At 47.9% G+C, this 19,914-nt stretch overlaps 1 long non-coding RNA gene across 1 annotated transcript in view; it reads right to left on the bottom strand.

The window, feature by feature from the left end:
• Window positions 1–5,894: 5,894 nt before the first annotated feature.
• The window catches only part of LOC135899317 (uncharacterized), a 59,486-nt gene continuing 45,466 nt past the window's right edge, over window positions 5,895–19,914 (bottom strand). Inside the window, exon 3 of the long non-coding RNA XR_010563588.1 lies at window positions 5,895–6,055. This is a non-coding gene — a long non-coding RNA (uncharacterized lncRNA). The remainder of the gene's footprint in view (window positions 6,056–19,914) is intronic.

The following is a 19,914-nucleotide window of genomic DNA, read 5'->3' as shown; positions in this document are numbered from 1 at the left end:
CACGTTGGTGACGCAACCCCACCCACCCCCCTTAGGCAATTACGCGCACCTTGTATAAGCTTTCCGGTCCAATGACAACATTGCCAAAGCAGCTTGTACTAGACCTCCCCCCCCCCCCCCCCCCCGCCTTTGTAGACAAGTAGTGCGAATGAGGCCACTGATGCAAGCATATCGAAGCCTTACTGGAAGCGAACGTGCCTCTATATGTCTCCACATAAGTCGCCATAATGGCAGTTGCCCCAAGCCTTGCAAAAACTGCGCCACCAACTTTGTACTCGAGCCTTTCGGTTACCCGCTTCGCTTAGGCCGTTACATTTGCATACTTGTATTTACAAAAATGCGGATTCTCTGTGCGGCGAAATACACGAGATATTTCCTTATAACGAAAGCTTACGTTATACTTCTGCTTCGGTTACGCACAAGCGCAAGCAGGTAGCTACCTGCTTCCGCTCCAAAGATAATGTATGGTGCCTAGGCACCCTACATCATTTTTGGAGGGATTAACTATAATTTTTAAGTTCTAGAAGTCTGCCTAAGGTAAAATTAATGCCGGCCTATTATATCTGCAGCACGAGCACTGAAGGACCGTGTCATTGTCAAGCTTGCGCTTGTGCTGCATGCAGGTTGCCGAAATAGTACGTGCTTGGCGAGAGGGAGCAGAAAAATCTATCATGCGCGGCAATGTCGACGTTTTTGATAGATGAACATTTGTCCGAAACTTGTACAAAAACTTAAAAAGCTGTTCATTTTCATCATATTTACCTCTACTCACAATCATTGGTATTCTTAATATCCGCCACCACTTGTACAATTATTTTATTGTTCTTTTGTAGGCGTAACGAACTTACAGTGCCGAACCTAAAGGCTCAGTAAACTTCATGGTAGGTACGTAAGGCCACCGAAATAGCGTCTGGTAAATTACAGCATCCGACACTGAGGTACCTTCCACGGGCGAAAGCATTCCAGAGAGTGCGAAGGCGCGGATAGAGGGGGGCCATTGAACTCTCTCCGAAATACTCCCTTTTACTCTTAAATGATTGTTCCCCGTCCTCACCCGGTTAACTTTCCTGTTTTCACGCCTTCACGTTTTTTCTTTTCTTCCAACAGAAACTTATACACACCTAAATAGTACACATGGTAGTAGCTTGACGTCGGTCGATAGAAACAAACATTTTTCGCGCACCCAAAGAAAGATCGGGCTCTCGGCAAGCGCCTGCTGGGCATCGTTCTTATACCTGCTACCGTACCCTTCAAAGCTAACTTTAGTTTTTGTTTTATTTTTTATTTTATTTTTATTTCCTTCAAACCTTCTATCCGCAGCTACTTGGATAGGAGGTGGCTAAGTTCACGCCACTGCAGAATCGATATAGAGATACGGCCTCGTCTGGTGCCAAGCCCCTTTCGCATACGCCTGCACCCTTTTTGTTGGTGCGAGAACATTTCTTGAAGGTTTGTAATTTTACCATTGCGGCGAGCCAACAGGTCAATGCAGTATGTACCATTTTTTTTTAATTCGGGGCGACGTGATCGATGGAAATTGAGCGAAAGACTGCAAAAAAATCGATAGCTGCGGGAGCTGGCGCTAACGTACTGTATACATTACTTGAACTTTTGCGTTCAAATTTTTTTTATTTTTGGGGGGGCGCTTTACTTCTGCTCTCAGTTACATATGTACCCACCTCTGTTGGCGAAGCTGGGGGTATAGTGTCGCAAACGCGACCTAATGCTGACGTAGTCCTCGAAAACTACAATAGACAGTTTTTAGCTTTGCGTGATACGTGCTATAGGTTACCGCAATACGTTATATGCGTTAGACTTTCTGCGTATGGACCGCGACTCTGCGGCACCGCGGTAAACATGTCGAGATCAACGTTCTGGCATATCGTCATCGCGCACCGTGCTTGAGGGTATAATCAAATTAATGATGCAGTGAATAATTAGGCTTCTAGAGTGGTCCGCATCGCGAAGGCATCATTAACGCTAATTCTGTGACACCCCATCTGCGAGAAGGATATCAAAACACTTTCCCGGCTCGGTGCCATCTCTCTAGGCCTAGCAGCGCCAAAACAGATATCTCATCTTAACAGCAGCGACAGAAGATCGTTAATACTTGTCACGACGGAGAGCAGGTAACAAGGGTGAGTTCGGATTGACGCAGGTGGTCGAGATTGGTCTGCGCTGTTGTGGGCGCTGCCTTGTTACGCAATCACAGTGACTTGCGTGGTAGCCAGCGGTATAAGATCTGCATGCGCAGCGGACCTAATTGTACGTATACCAAGGAGGTTTAAACTAATTTGCTCGAGTGGAGATGCCGTCTCAAATTGAAGCCGAACCGCTGCCATCTTAGCACAGGCAAGAAATAACGTTAGCAAATAGCGGGGAATATACGAAGCGCTCTCTTCTCGCTCCGCGCTATTTAGCATGCTTAATTTAGCCGTGCAGATATTGTTCGACGTGTGACTGGCTTCAGAAGGAAGCCTAAACATTCATTTATTTTTCAAATTTTATGGCACATCATGATATCAATACTCAGACAAAGGCAACATTTTAGGCAATAACTTCTAGCTTTCATATTCAAATACCCCTAGCATTTGCAATAACTCACAAAAACGACGTGAACTGTGAGAAGGTTCAGCTGTCGCGGCCATCTTTCAGAGTAGAAGTATAAGCAAACTCTGGCTTCACCTGTGCTGGTAAGAAACTACAAGGGCTTCCATTCCAGCATTTTTATTTTACAGCGAAGCTGTATATGACTAGGGTTCCATGCATTTTTGTTCTCCGTGAACAAAAACTATCATCATCAATGGCCCATACCCCCGTAAGCATTCATGCTCCCGCAAGCAAGCAAAAAATGCAATAGCTCATAGCCCCATAAGGCAGAAGCTACAAGCACTCAGAAAAGTGCAACGAACAGTGCTTAAATTCTTTCTAATAACGCATACAACATACAGAACAGCATATCGAAAGCTGTCATCATCAATGGATCATACCTCCGTGAGCAATGACTCCCCCGTAAGCAAGCACTCATAGTCCCGTAAGATTCATGGCAACTCAATTTGCGTGAATTAGCTGCGATGACACTACCCCTGCTGTCGTTGTCGGTGATTTCAATGTGGATGTGTCGGTACCGAAAAATGAGCGGTTTACGCGTTCAGCGTTGCAGACGTATCCCTTGCGATGCCACACCGATCCGGCCCAACCGACCACCCAGTAGTCCAGTAAGGTTCATGGCTACTTACTTTGCTTAAATTAGCTGCGATGACACTACCTCTGTTGTTGTAGTCAGTGATTTTAATGTGGATGTGTCGGTACCGAAAAGAGAGCGGTTTACGGGTTCCATGTTGCAGACATATCCCTTGTGATGCCACACCGATCCGGCCCAACCGACCACCCAGCGGCGTAAGTGCATCGATTTGACATTATCAAAAAATGGGATTGCAGTTGCGAGTGAAATAGTAACCAACGATCAGGACAATAAATGAGTGTGCGTTCCTTTCGTCCCGATTAACACCCATCAAGGCAATACATGAGTTCGTACCTTTGTTCAAAATTATGTGTGACCTCCATGTCGAGTGCTAAACAGCTTCGCTCGTCAACCACCGTCACAGAGTGGAATGGCTCATGATTTTTTAAACCTCCTTGTAACATACCACGTATCACGGCAACGTATCACGTAAAACTGATATTCTTAACGCATTTTCTTAAAGGGTCCTGAACCACCTTTTATTGAAGTCGAGAAATGGACATGACGTTAAATTAGACTATTTCAGAAATAATTTGCCACATAAAGTAATTCAAAGCGTTCAACAGAAGTTATTGGCAATCAACAATCATCCGTGATCCCCTTCGTGATGCTCGCAGTCCTCCTTCAATGCCTTGCACTGCGAAGGCTACGGCGGAGCGCGTTGGGGACCGCAACGCTCCAGCTACTGAACGTCACCGCGGCACGCAGTTTAAATTTGACTTCGAACTTTCACGTAGACGCCACCGCTTCCGATTTTGGCACCTACGAAGCACCAAATGCGGAGGCTATCCCTCAGCTTATGGTTGAGTTCACGGTGTCCCATTCCTTCGCTGCGCTACTAAATAGCTGTGCACGGCTATTCTCGCACCGAGTGACATGAGTAGCACATTTCCTTTCGCAGTTATCTCTGATAAAATCACACAATTTTCGAGGGTCCAACGAAACATCATCTTTATGTTCGCTCGCGCGAGTACGTCGGCCCCGCCCACATATGGTAAGCGATGGATTCCGCACTCCGGACTCGCGCTGAAAGAATTCCTATCAAAGCGAGATTCGACTGTGACGGCGACACACCTCGAGCGTGTGCAACTCAGGAAGCAGACTATTCGCCGTGGCCTTGAGCCACGGCACCCACAGATACCGATCCGAGCACGCTGTTGTTCTCAACGAGCCCCAGTAGCTGGAGTCACTCTAGCTGTAGCTCAGTGAGCGCGCTCGTTGCGGCACTTAGCAGCGGCCGTGGTATCTACGCTACGCCGCAGACGCAACCTGTGGACGCCGCTACATGCATCTGTGGTAGCTGACTATGTGCACGACAGGGCTGGAGTGCGTGCTCGCGCTCATGTGCTCCAGTCTGGTCGTTCTATGCGGTGGGGACGAGCTTTGTCCTGCACCAGCTTGAATAACGGATAATAACCACATTCAAATTGCGCATTTTGCCCAATAGCTCAATACGAAATGGAGTCTGTCAAGCCGTCTAGCCAGGAGCGGCAAGAAGGGAGCGCGCGATATAGCAAGGGTACGTCTGGTCTGACGATAACTTTCGCGTGATTCGAGGCTGGTTGAATTGAATTGAATTCTGAGGTTTTGCGTACCAAAACCACTATTTCATTTTGAAGCACGCCGTAGTTGGGGACTCTTTATTAATTGTGACCACCAGGGGATCCTTAACGGGCCCCTGTACACGGCGCATGGGCGTTTTTGCATTTCGCCCCTATGGAAATGCGGCCGCTGCGGCCGGGATATGACCCCGCGACCTCACGCAGGAGCGCAACGCCGTAGCCGCTAAGCCACAACGCTAGTTCGAGGCATGGTGAGCGGTCAAAACTAATAGAAATTAGCAAAGCACGACGGCTGCGACACTGATAAGCAGCGTGGCAGAAGTTTCATTTCTGCGCGAGAGGACGCGGCCGAGCGTTAGCATGCAGGCGATAGTCGGAAACACTGGGATAGGCATACTTTCGGAAGCACGTAATTGCTATCGAAATTCAAAACGCAAATTTTCGCTTACTTCAGTCCGTCATATTAAACTGTGTCAATAAATATACACACTAGAGTAGGAAGAGGAGCACTGATCCAAACACCCTTATCGATTGATGTATGCTACTGGCCAATAGGAGCCGCGTATGGAAATCTGCTATATGACGAAATAACAGCCAGAAAATAGTGAGGAGAAGGCTTCTGTTGAACAGAGAGCATTTAAGAAAAATGTGACTTCGCGCCCCGCTTGCGAGCACCACGTGCTACGCACGACCGCAAAATTTGGCTGAAATGTTTACACTAGCACATGCTATCGGCGGGCTGTGTTTATTTCACCACGCCCGAGAAGTGGATCAGGACCCCTTTAAGTTCTTAGCGGTAAGCATGTTGATTTCAGGCGGACATCATATCAGCAAAACAAGCCATCAAGGCTCTCTTAGAATTCATCATCAGCACAGGCTTTGATTCAAAGCAGCGAGTGGGTCTTCAGGACATGAATGGGTAAATATAGTCACATCCAGCAACCTGTGCTCATCATCACTCCTCATAAGGCTCTTTTTCTCCTCTTCGCCTTCCCTCGGAGCAGAGTAGCAGGCTCTGTTACCTCAGGCCAACCTCTCTGCAGTTTCTCAAATAAATTCTCTATCTCGCTGATCTTCCTGCGAAGCGTTGTTCCGGTTCGTCCATCACCCTTTTCGCAGTCAAGATGAGGACTATGCTTGAACCTTTTCCGGAGCACCTTAGGCCAGGCATGGCGGCCTTCTTCTTCACGCCGGCCTATATGGGAGAGCTGTTTTGGATGTCAGCCATTTTCTAGGCACAGGGTAAGTCCTGCGCGTGGATAAAAACACAGTATTAGGAGACCGCATGTCCCATAATAACTTCCCATTCAATAGATCTGAATCTAGAAATCTGTATCTAGAAAACACCGTGCCAAATGAGATCAGGGATGTTAGGATAAATACTAGACGAAACATCCTGGCAATCGATGTGACGAACCCGAGTGCACTGACCATACTCCAACATGTAACGCAGCTGGGAAGCATCAAGGTCCGATCCATCGTGCCAACGAATGGTGCCACAATAACTGGAGTCATCTATGACATTGACAATGAAATATCTAATGCAGACCTCCCAATTCTCATAAAACCAACAAGCGAACACAACGTGATTGTACATGTTGGTCGCCTCTGCAACACATGTTGTGTGAAGATAACCTTCAAAGGCGACTGCCTTCCACCCTACGTGAAGGTCGGCCACTTTCGCCACCAGGTTAGACCATTTATTCCAAGACCAATGCAATGCTTAAATTGTCAGAAGATTGGACATGTGAAGGGTGTTTGCAGAAATTCGGCCGTGTGCCCTCGATGTGCCGAACCCCACTCAGAAGACAACTGCAGCGCAACGACGTTCAAGTGTCCTAACTGTCAGGGTGATCACTGCGCCTCTTCCAAAGACTGTCCCCAGATCAAGAAAGAGTTCACCATTCTTAAGCAAATGGTGAGAGACAACTCTACCCACAAAGAGGCCGCTGTGAAAGTACGACGAAGACGACGTCACCGACGAGGGTCTTCACGGCGGAAAACATCAAGCTTTCAGGACAAGTCCCCTCGTCAAGCATCATCATCAGCGGACGTTTCCAGCACTCCGAACACCAATGTTGGAAGGGAGCAAACTGCCAGATCTCTCTCCACAAAGGAATGGCCGGCACTTCCGCGTACACGACCGCCAGAAGAGCCGCAGACGAAGCCGCCCCCAGTACAGCAAGGTGCTGTATCCGAGGAGTCGCGGAAAACAGATGAGCAAGTGATAGCACTTATTAGGCCTTTAATGAATGCCATTCGCGTGCTGCTAAGCAACATGCACACACCGTCTGCCAGAAGTGCGCTTCAAGTACTGGACGCTCTGAGTCCGGTGCTTGCAACCCTTGAGTAGATCATGGCTCCACAGCCACGGTCTTTTAGGGAAGAGGTCCGACAAGCAGCCATTTTTCAGTGGAATGCCCGCGGACTCAGAGCGCGCCTTTCGGATTTCCGTCGCTTCGTGTTCGCCAATATGTTTCCCATTATCGTCATTTGCGAGCCGAACTTATCGAACAAAATCAGGCTTTCTGGATATGAATCATTTATGTCGTCAGCTGTTTATGAAAACAGTAAGGTTTTGGTGTTCATTCGCCGTGACCTCACCTACACTCATCAGCCTGTACCACCTAATGACAGTAATCAATATATATGCCTAAACGTAAGGAAAAAGAATCTGGCCTTCACTTTTGTAGGCGCCTACCTATCTCCGTCAAGTCGATTTGATTACAAAAGACTACGAGACATCATTTCCTCAACTTCCAATCCCTGGGTCATCACTGGAGATTTCAACGCCCATCATACACTCTGGGGAAGTCCGATCATCAACGCAAGAGGCAGAGCTCTGGTATCTTTCGCCTCCAGTAATGAACTTTGGCTGCTGAATGATGGAAGTCCTACGTTCTTACGTGGCTCCACGTACAGCAGCTGTCCTGACTTGGCTTTCGTCTCACGAAGCCTGGTCAGACGTGCAGGGTGGTTTGCGGAAATAGAGACGCACGGAAGCGACCATATCCCCACGTACATCAAGATCAGAGGATTGACCGCTTCCAAAATACGGGATACGATCCAAAGAGTGGACTGGCCTAAATTTCAGTCTATTATGGAAGAACACTGCGACGCCAATCCATCTTTCGACTTGGAAGAGGCAATCAAGAGCGTGGTGCAAGACACTATGCGTACTCTAACATGCTCCTCGAAACTTAATGATTATGATGTGGAACTAGAACGACTTCGAGCAATCCGACGACGTGCTGAACGAAGATACCGACGTACGAAAACAATGGACGATCTACGGACTGCCAGGCGCACGCAAAAGAAGATACAGCGCCGGTTAGACAAGCTCGAATCGCAACGTTGGGCTGCCTTCTGTGAGTCGCTAGATCCACGCAAGCCTTTATCGCAACTATGGAGAATGGTGCGCGGACTGCGGACACTTCCCGTACAGCGATTCCCATTCAAGGCACTTGCCCTCTCTCAAAAGAGATCGGAGATTGACGTGGCAGAGGATTTCTGCGCCAGATTATCCGGCCAACTCACAGCTACCAACATTCCATCGCCTTCGAGCAGCTGTCCGCCACCACGTGATCACCGGTTGGATGTACCATTCTCGATCCACGAACTTAAGGCAGCATTAGCTTTGTGTAGCCGCACATCAGCGCCAGGACCTGACGTAATTTCCTACCGAGCTTTGTGTCACCTGGGGGAGCGAGCGAGAGGGGTTCTTCTTGAGGTGTACAATGAATCTTAGAGAAATGGCACGCTACCAACAACCTGGAGGACAAGTCGCCTTGTTCCACTGCTGAAGCCTGGCAAGTCGCCGTTGGAGCTCTCCTCATATCGCCCGATCGCTTTGGCGAGCTGTGTGGGCAAAGTAATGGAGAGAATGATCATAGGACGCCTGGAGTGGTACTTGGAGTACCACAACACCTACCCAGATGCCATGACGGGCTTCCGACGCGGTCGATCATCGATCGATAACGTCGTCGACCTGGTGACCTACATTCAACATGAGAAACGCCGTAAGCGTCTCTGCGCATCCTTATTCCTCGACGTTAAAGGGGCGTATGACAACGTTACGCATGAAGCCATCCTCTCTGCTCTCGCAGAGGTAGGAGTGGGTGGTAGGATGTTTCAATGGATACGGAGCTATCTATCCATGCGATTCTTCTTTGTAAGCACCGAGGAAGGCCATACTTCTCTACATTATAGCTACCGCGGCGTCCCCCAGGGCGGTGTACTTAGCCCTGTGTTATTCAATCTAACACTAATTGCTCTCCTTGAGGACGTGCCAACCACAGTCAGGCTATCAATGTACGCGGATGACCTCTGCATATGGACATCTGCAGTAACACGCCTACAGCTGCGAGCGAGAATTCAGAAAGCCGCGACACAAACTGCTATCTACCTCCGTAATCGAGGCCTGGAAATTTCCTCCGAGAAATGCGCACTAGTGCCATTTACGCGCAAACCCATGGCAAACTACAGTGTAACGATAAATGGCCAAATAATACGACGGGTCCGATCGTACAAGTTTCTAGGTGTCATAATCGACAGGGACTTGTCATGGAGCCCACACATATCTTACGTGAAATAACGGTTGACAGGCATCTGCCACCTGTTCAAGTTTTTCGCTGGCAAGACCTGGGGAATGTCGCCTAGTGCCATGTTACAACTGTACAGGGTGCTTTTTCTGGGATTTCTTCGATACAGCTTGCCAGCAATAAACAACACAGGCAAAACGAATCTACGCACAATACAAAGTCTTCAGGGTCAAGTGCTCCGGATCTGTCTAGGCCTGCCTCAGAGTGCTTCAACAGTGGCTACGATAGCAATCGCTAGAGACCACCTTGTCAAGACCAACATTGAAATTGAAGTACTCAGGACCCATATAAGGCATCTAGCCAGGACTCCACGTCACCATTTAGCCTCTCTACCAGCGGACAGGCCACACACATCTTTCAGCCAAACGATAACTGCATATGATGAATCATTGCCAGCTTGTTTCACTCCGGCTGCGAGACCTTCGATCCCTCCATGGTGCCTCGCTCAGCCAAAAATCAACCTCGCAATACCTGGTATCTCGAAAAAAGCTGATCTGTCACCACCAGCCCTTAGACAGCTCACGCTACTACATTTGTACGAGAACTACCTTGACTCTACGCATATTTACACTGATGGATCTGTCCTTCCAAGCAGCTCCACGGCTGCAATCTTCATACCAGCGAAAGCTACAACAATCAAATTTAAGACGACCCACGCGACAACATCGACGGCAGCAGAGCTCGCAGCGCTCTTCACTGCTCTTCATCACATTGGTGATAAACCGCCACACAAATGGACAATATTCTGCGATTCGAAGGCGGCACTGCAGTCTCTACTGTTACCTTTACGACGCGGACCGCACGAACAACTAATATTCCATATTACAGAGACATTACACCATATAAGTGATGCAGGCCACGAAATAACCTTTCAGTGGCTTCCAAGTCACTGCGGGATTGTCGGCAATGAACGGGCGGATCACGCTGCCCGCTCAGCCCATACTGATGAGCGCCACGTCCCAATTCCTCTTTCTAGAACTGACGTGGCACGGAAGCTCCGCCTACTTGCTCGGCAGTGCACCGCGTCACAATGGAATGAGCCACATTTAAGAAATCCGCGACTGTACTCACTTGACCCAACATTAAGTCTTCGAGCGCCATCACAGCTTCGCCGTAGAGACGCCACGCTTTTATATCGACTTTGGTTGGGCGTTGCCTTTACTAAAGCCTATGCCTTCCGCATAGGGATGACCGACACCCCAACCTGTGACCACTGCGGCCATGAAGAATCAATTGGCCATATTTTGTGCACCTGCCCGCAGTACAGTCCACAGAGGGCATGCCTCAGCCAGGAACTTGACCAACTGGACGCCCAACCGCTATCCGAAAAAAGAATCCTGCAACATCGAAAGGACCTGCCGTCACAGAAGAAGGCCGTGCAAGCGCTTTTGCGCTTCTTGCGATCTACCGGCCTGTGTGAACGACTTTAACTGGAACGCCTTTTGTGTGTGTGTCTCCATGTGTGCGCGTTCGTTCTTTTTTTCGTTTTTTTTGCGTTTTCCTCTCTGTCATCTTTCTAACCCCTATCCCCCATCCCCAGTGTAGGGTAGCAAACCGGAGACTCATATCTGGTTAACCTCCCTGCCTTTCCTCTTCATTCTCTCTCTCTCTCTCTCTCCCATTCAATAAATCTGCCACATAATATGCGGTATCTCTTAAGCCCACGTGATTACATATCATGTGAGATTATTGGATAGTGAGTTTGTGAAGCTTAAAGCATTTTGAGACATATTTGACACATGACACATGCTCTCAGTATATCATCATGACATCATTTGTCAGTATGTTTGGGCTCTTTAAAAGGCCTGACAGACCTTTCGACCATGCCCGCAATCTCTAGCGATTTAAGGGAGAAGAAGCTGTGCTGTATTACATATTTGTGAGTGAGCCCATGAACCCCGCTCCATTACGCCAGATACGAATACCTACATGACGGGGCACTCATCGTGAGTGACGCTACAGGAAGCATTTTGAAGCTTTAGCTGTGTGAAAAGATAGCGAATTCTTCGTAAAACAGGGTGTCGCGGGCTTTTGTAAAATCATTAATTTTCATCGCGTACGTTCTTCGATATGTGACAAACTTTCTTGTGCCAGAAGCTGAAATGTTGTGCATTCTGCTGCCAAGGCATACATGGAGACTGCGCGATTTCGTCTCGCTCTACTCGACCCGTGAGCTTGAGCAGGGAGCACCCATCCAAAACTGATGCGATCGAAGGAACCACAAGACAGCGGTGTGCAGTAATTAAGGAACGAGTCGTCGCCAGGTGCTCATCAAGCGGCCGTGTGCGCTTTGCAGTTCATTAGTTAGAAAACCAGCTCGCGTGGATTCGAATCAAGCCTTTCCAACACGCCCTTTCTTCTAGTCGATAGCCAATAGCGCGTACAGGAAATCCAAGCGCTGACAATGTCCTTTCTAAACAAGATTTAGTCGTCATCCGTACAGGTGACAGCTGTTTACGACAGCTGTCGTTCTTCAAAAGTCCTAAGGTTCTGGCGACCACTTCAATGCCTTACGTTTACAAACAAAAGCAAAAGGTATTCTGCTCTGGGTATGTTTCCAGCCTTTTCCTTTTCGAGATTTCTCCGCTGCAACTCTGCTGTCTCATTAAAGAATTGCTTCGTCGATTGAGTCCACGTGTCCCAGAGAATGTCTTCTGAAGAAATAACTGGGGAAAAAATTCTGCAAAATGTAAGTTGAGCGCATGCAGCCCCTCGCAGGCTCAGAACTTCTATAAGAAAGGATTCTTATTTTTTTTTTTCAGGCGTATGTCATTGTTTTTGTGAAAACGATGTTTGTGAATATCGACGAGGAGAACTGACTTCAGTTAAATTACCCGGCTTATCGATTTATTTCGACCGGCACTTTTTAGTGCTGAAGTTGTTTATACGTGTTTGTTGCGTGGTCGCAGCGCTGAGCATGTACTATACTCTTCGTTTCAACATAAAAGCTCTGTAACTATTGGTACAAACCATAACCAGATTCGCTTCCATGACAAACTAGGTGTCCGTGAAAGTGTCGCCTTAATGCCGTAATCACAGAACGCTTCGCAAGCTCTAGTGGTCAATCGAGATCGTCTAGTAGCCAATCGAGATCGCGACGGCGAAGGCAGTCGGCCAATGACGAACGAAAACACTTATGCACTGGCCCGCTGAAGCAGACTGACGCGAGTACATTAAAGTTCCCCAACATTACTAAACCTCACTAAAGGAGTGGCCGGAAGTTTACGCTATCTAATCCTTGGCTTTCTTCATTGGTCAAAGAAATCCAGAAGCAGTTCTAATATAACCTTTCGGTTTCATAATGATGTGCCATGGTGTACGGTCCCTGTCGGTGCGTCTGCGCGCAGGAGCGACATTGCACGTCAGCCTGGGCGTATCTCTCAATGCGAAGCAATCTTCGTTCTTGCACTTCTGCTGATGCTTTATGTATTCGCAGGCGGACAGTGCGCCGTCGTTCACACCAATGCATTGTAGGTGTCGGCAACGGTTATTGGTCTGGTACGGCTTCTGTCGGTCCTAAACCCCTTTGACCTTGCATGGTGTTTTTAATCAGGATGTTAGAAAAGAAATAGAAACTATGTACACTACGTTTATGTGGTCGGCACATCGAGCCCATCAACGCCTTAATTAAACCACAGACGCCGACGCGTCGCCGGCACTACAGCCAACACTTATAGGTGCAGTGACCGCACGTCTAGATGTAGCGAAGAGCCATTTATTGCACGTAGTAGGCATAAAGCAAACCTTCGCTTACGCCATACTGTGAGCTGCCGTAAAGCTCACTTTGGAAAAGACTTTCTTCTTTCATAAAGACAAATTTCTTATCGTTAGATTAGACGTACTGCCTGCATTTACTGCCTGTGTACTGCCTGCATTACACGTACTGCCTGCATTACACGTACTGCCTGATTAGACGTACTGCCTGCATACCATGTTCATACCCTGAGAAACTTTACACTTATGTATCGTTCTAGAAGACATGTACCGGCATATTGAGGAGGGGGGGGGGGATGATGGGGAGAATCAGCGGGCTAATCTGACCTATTTCACTAACTTTTTTCGGACGCTCGTAGGGTTCACTGCGACCCAAAACGATTCACACGCTGGGATTATCGATTCTTGTTCGTTCAGTACTGTACATCTGTGCGCTCCTTTACGTCACGTGTTTCTGATTTATCTGGCATGTGGATGGCTGTGGCAGGTTATAGGTGTATAAGCGAAACACCGCTATGTGGTGGTCGTCGTGGCTTGAATTCGAAAACGTCGTTTGTGAACTGCTGTTTCTGACAACGAGCAAACGAATGTTACCTACTATTGCACTCTGTGTTCACCAAAATAGCAAATATGCCTACACAGTCGGTGGCGAGGGGGCGGAGACATGCATTAATTCAATTATTTTCTCATCTTTTACGCAGTGAAATTGGTTGAGCTAGTCCAGTATAAGCACTTCATCAATGCTTTGTCTTCGCTGAATACGCCCTTGAGTATTAGTTACCCAACATAAGCAGCTGTTCAGACACTATACTACTAATTTCCATAACAAGCTGGTGCTATAGCCCGATAAATTATGTAGTAAAAACCCGTAAAGATACGTTTTTTAAAACTTTATCTGTTTCCTCACTTAGAATGGGGAATCACGTGCACTTTTATCAGCTTCTTTCGCATCTTAAGCAATAGCCTGGTTAATATTTAGTGAGAAGCCTGAACGAGCGACGAGGCATCCTGACACATTATCTGTTCGTACAGATGAACTGGGAAAAAAAAATAGTCTCCATGCATCCTCTTTACACATGCTTCCACCTTATGAGAATTCCTTAATGCAGTGGGCAGCAATGCCTTTCGTCGTTCTCAGCCCCAGCGTGGCCAAGGTGTCGCACCCAGCCAACAACCGGCTCGGTCACCTGGACTCCAAGCACAGCGGCATTTACGTGGACCAGAAGTTTATGCTCACCTCAGGCGGTGACGGCTGGCAGTTGCGTTATTCTACTTCACACTGACGCTATAGACTCGGTGGTGAGCAGTATGAGAAAGTGCTTGAGCGGGAATACGACAAGCGCTATAGAGTTATGACCGGCAGCTTACTGCTATCATTGAAAAGAAAAGTCGAGAATTATTGCATTTTGCCTGTAGCAACTTAAATGACCGAAATTTGGAGGTCGTCAAAGAAATTTGAGAAGTTAAGGGGCAAACGGGGGTAGCTGATATTGACATTAAGATGAAGGAATATAATTGGGCAGGCCATGTAATGCGTATACGAAGTAACCTGTGATCTACGAGAGCAACAGAATGAGTGCCAAGAGAAGAAAAGAGCAGTAGAGTACGGCAAAACTAGGTGGTGTCATGAAGTTAGGAAATCTGCAGGTATAAGAGGACCATGCCAGCTGATGCAAGACAGAGGTGACTGAAGATCGCTGGGAGAGGCCTTCGTCCGGCAGTGCAATTATTTTATTTATTTATTTATTTATTTATTTATTTATTTATTTCCTGAATTCCCTAGAAATGGAGTAATAATGAATGTGAATGAAATTATGTTGGTGATGCTTATGAAGAGGCTGCCGAGAGAAGTACAACTGCGAATCTTGCTTGTGCCGATACGTTCTATGATTTCATCAACTTCCTTTGCGATGTGACGCTCTCTTTTCGGGATGAATTTCTATTAATTTTGGCTACTCGAACTGCTGAGGAATCCCCGCTCGTGACGCTGGCCAGCGCACTGGGCTGCTTCAGTGTTGCTACATCGTCCGTCTTCACAGTTGCGGTTGTTAGGATCGGCCTGCAGCTTTTTCAGCCCGATGCACGTGTTCCGATCCAACCGGGACGGTAGCGCAGCAACGCGGCGAGGGGTCAGCTCAGGGGAGTTCTCGAGAAGAGGTAATTGGCGGAACCTCCCCATGCGCTTTTCGAGGCACCAGACAATGTGCTACCCGGGAGCGCTACCCGGTCGGCTCCGAGTTCTACGAAGCCCCTCTGACGTCGGCTCCGGGCCATGCACCTCTGCGTGTGCGTGTGCGTGTGCGTGTGTGCGTGTGTGCGTGTGCATGCGTGCGTGTGCGTGTGTGCGTGCGCGTGCTCGTACGCGTGTGTGCGCGCGCGTGTGTGCATGTGTGCGCGCGCGTGTGTGCGCGTGCGCGTACGCGTGTGTGCGTGTGTGTGTGTGCGTGTGCGTGTGTGTTTGCGTGTGTGTGTGTGCGTGTGTGCGTGTGCACGTGTGTGCGTGTGTGCGTGTGCGCGTGCGTGTGCGTGTGCGTGTGCGTGTGCGTGTGTGTGTGTGTGTGTGTGTGTGTGTGTGTGTGTGTGTGTGTGTGTGTGTGTGTGTGTGTGTGTGTGTGTGTGTGTGTGTGTGTGTGTGTGTGTGTGTGTGTGTGTGTGTGTGTGTGTGTGTAAGCCGTCCCGGGTAGAGGCGGCGTTGACTGAATGACTGAACGATGACGTCGAACGCAGTGGTTATAAGCGGCTGTTGTCGGCTGCTAGGTGTGCTCGTCGTCGTGCTCTGTGCTCGAAATGTACTCGTGAGCTGTGTGCTCGATTGCTGTATGCTTCGTCTTGCGTGACTCCATTTGGGAGTCACGCTAGACTGTCGATGTATGTCTTGTTTCAACTGTAAATAATGTAAATAAATCCTGCTCGCCTAGTCCTGTCGCCCCAAGTTCCTCCGATCATCCTACAAGCTAGACTACAAATCTTACACGGTGCCCAAAGCTGCCAGTAGGTTCCTCGCGCATACCGTCATCAACCTTGTAGAGAGGATACCGTTAAGCTCTTCACATCCACCGTTAAATTTGGCCTAATGCGTAGTTTCGTAGGAGCGTGGGAGTAATGATATTATTAATTATTTTTTATACTTGATGGTATGTATAATGGGTAAATGTAACAGCTCTTTGTGAAGTTTCCGTCTTGGAATGGCTGATACACCGACGTACGACATTTGCGGGTTTGAAGAAACTATTCAACACTTTATGTACGCTTGTCTTTAATACCACGTCCAGTGCATCTATTCACAGCCCGCACTTAGACAACTATAGACCCGGTAGTACATTTTCTGAAATGAAAATGTTTGGATGCTGGTCCCATCCGTAGATTGTCCGCTACTGAAGTTTTTGAAAAGAACAGAGGCCTTCGTGAGCGTTTGTAGTCCTGCTGTGCATTGTCCGTGCACAAAGTGCTCCCTCTTTTTCTCTTTCAATGTCACTTTTATGTTACTCCCGGTGCAGGGTAGCAAACCGACCGCTCGTCTGGTTGACCTGCCTATACCTTTCCTCTCTTTGCTTTCTCTCTCTCTCTCTCTCTTTCTCTCTAGGGACGCATATCTCGAAATGAGTGCTAGCCTTAGTATTTCTGCCAAGCAGTCATTACTTCACTACTGTTCGACTTCCATTTCGCTATTGCAGCAGGTGCCCTGGAGTGAGTAATTCGAAAATAATTAGTGACTCTAATTAGCCATCTGGACATGACGATTTGTCGCGAAAGTAACCTCCGCTTCTTCAGGTAATCTAATTGAACAGCCTAAGAGGCACTTGATCAAAAATCGAACCAGCGCCACCGCCATCTGCATGCGAATAAGCACACATCTGTCCAGACAATGCGATGCCATTACGATGGTGAGTCATGAGGCAGAAATGGAGACAAAAAAGAAGACCCACGGGTTAGCTTTTCTTTTTAAAAACATTGGCCATAACATTAATGTTTTTTTTTTCTAATGAGCTATTCATGCAGCATACAACGGAAGGAGGAGAGCCAGAGAGGACTGCTCGAATGAGATGCGCGCACTTACGCATCTCGTTTTTTTCTCATTTAGATGAATGCACAATTAAATATCTTCTTCTTTTTCCTCATTAACAAATACTAGTCCCGCAATGACATTCAGCTGAATCTTTGCCTAGTTTCTATATACACTGTGTTTCGCAACCTAAGTTGACGCTCGAGCAGCGTTTGCGTCTTGAGACAGAGTATTTCTTCGTTAAATGGGGAAGGCCCAAAGTACGTTTAGCAGCGACCAAGAGTTTTCTCGATAACGTACTCCCTTTAGCGTTCATTAACACGAAATGCTGTGAGCTGCAAACTATGGGTATGGTTTTGCGCCGATGTTTATGACGCACAACAAAGTTTCCTTTGCCTCGTAAGAACGAATCAACTGCGTGCATGACTGCGGCTAACGAGGCGGCACCTCCAGTTGGCCTCCTGCTGCTTCAAGTCTAAGGTTGTCGCACACTCTTTATCACCCTTCTTGAGCTTTCTGGACCCTCAAGTTCACTGGCGCGACATGCCGAAACCAAGGCTCAGCAACAATCGCGATACTTGTAGCTTGGTTTGTTTTGACAAAAGTTGTATGTACAAGGAACGGATTTTCAGTTGCGAAAAGCATATGGGAAATGCTTATTTAGAAGGCGGTTCACGAAGCAGCCTTGATATACTAAAAATTCACCGCTCAGTAATTTTTGTCGTGGAGCGACATATAGTGTAGCTGTGATACAGCCACCTAAGCAAACGTGGAACGAATATTAACAGTGCTCTTATGAAGAGAAAGCTTACATAACTGAGTGCCGTGTTCGTAACCGCCATAAAGCACACCTGAGTTCTAGTTCACTGTACCTGAGTGGACTGCCACGCGCCTTGCCGAGAGGAGCCTCTTCAAGGGGCCCCTATTGGGTTAAATTTCGCTCGATTAGCGAAAAGCATGTTTCTGAAGCTCGAGTCGGCCCTTTATATATCCGAAAATATCAATTTCGCAGCTCCTGTGTGCGCTCTATGGCGCTGCCTGACTCACGCTATCCCGGTAAATCAGCACTGAAGTGTATAGTATAAGCGGCCATTGAGTTCTCTTTAAAAGGCGAATATCCCAGGAGCTCCGTCATCTAGAATTACCTATTCACCCGTAATGACCGGCTCGGTTCACAATGGTAGCGAGTTCTTTTCTGCTTTTCAAACAACTGCAAGGAACGCACCTTTTGAATTGTCATGCATGGCTGATTACGTGCGCTCTGCATGAATAGCCGATTGGAGAGGCTCCCGACGAGCAAAAAGGTCTCTTTTCATTGACCAAAATGGGCCGCGATCGAAATGAAAATTCCAATGAGAGGAAATACCCGAGGTTCATTTTTCTTTCACCTGTCGTATCTTGTGCCCCCTATTCACGCCTCTTAAACTTCATAATTGTAGAAGAAGTACAATAATCATAGGAGCTTAATTAGTATTTCACAAAGCAAAATCGTTCCGATATGGACACTAATGTTAAGATATATGGAACTGGGGAGTGATATTTAAGTATTAAAGGGGTTTCAAGACAAACATGGCAAAGGGGCTGCTTGTTAATAAACACGGACCCCGTATTGAAGCCGAGCTACAATTGACGAATCACTAAACTTCCTTTTTCTTTTTCTCTTTTCTCCTACATGTTTGAGTTTGACATCGTTTCGGCAAACAGCGATATATCACATGGTGTTGTGTATTGCTACAGGAATTTGTTCCAGGGTAAAGCCATCTAGGTGGACAAACGGAACAGCCGCACAATTTTTTCGCCAAGGGCTATAAATAGCGTAGTAACAGAGAGGCTGGTGTGAGCGGCAGAGGTGCAGCACCTCACTTTCCAATTAAGAAAATCTGCGCTTGGCGCTGTTATGAAGTCGCGGGTCCGTGCGTCCACGAAGGGTCTATGAATGGCGCCGTGCCGGGTGCCGGAAGAAAGAAGGGTTCCGAGCGATGGTTAAGAGAACAGAAAAATGTTTGTATTCAAAAGTACATAATTCGATTTTACAAACACGGCTCTAACTATCGGAGCACACTCCATGCTAGTCTTTGCATGTCCGAGCCTCTCTCTCTCACAGCCGTCCGGATCCACTTTTTATGCCGTTTATTTCCCTCTTTCCCTCGTCGAGGGAACTCACTGGCCAATCCAAACGCAATACCTTTCACCGCCTCCCACCCCCAACGTCCCACCCTTTTGGCGGCTCTCTTGTCTCCAACGTTGCACAAATCGAGGCAACCACATGGCAAACTGTTAACCTTCCGTCGAATCCTTTCCCCAGGAGTTCTCGACAATGACCCTGTCATCAATCAGTCACCTCTTCGTGACGGTCAGGAGCGGGCTACGAGCTGTCATTTCTGGGCGCTCAAAAAGCCGAAGATCTAGAACATGACTGCCTTAGGTGACGCTGATTGAGCTGTCTTAAGTGAATGACGAGGCGTGATCAGCACCAATGATAGCCGCATGTCTGCCGGGGAAGCATCCTTTGTTTTGAGGGATCGTCAGGCACAACAGCGCACCGATTTTACGCAGGCGGGCTTCTCGGATCCGTCTCCGCTGCGGAGCGAAGACGTGGCGCGCGTGCTTCTGCTGTCGCTGCTGCACCTGAGCCCGATAGTGGTGGCCACCGTCATGGTGTCCACCGACTCGTCCGTCCTCAGCACAGCATCCGTGCTCTCGCGAAACATCCACAAGGTGCTGCTGCTCGAACAGGTCAGCAGGCCCCTCCTCCTGCAGCGCCCCGGTTCACGAACTAGTTACACCAAT

Source organism: Dermacentor albipictus, chromosome 1 (assembly GCF_038994185.2).
Source record: "Dermacentor albipictus isolate Rhodes 1998 colony chromosome 1, USDA_Dalb.pri_finalv2, whole genome shotgun sequence".
Lineage (NCBI taxonomy): Eukaryota > Metazoa > Arthropoda > Arachnida > Ixodida > Ixodidae > Dermacentor > Dermacentor albipictus.
Note: the sequence above shows the minus strand (reverse complement) of the source record. Positions and strands in the feature narration are given on the sequence as shown.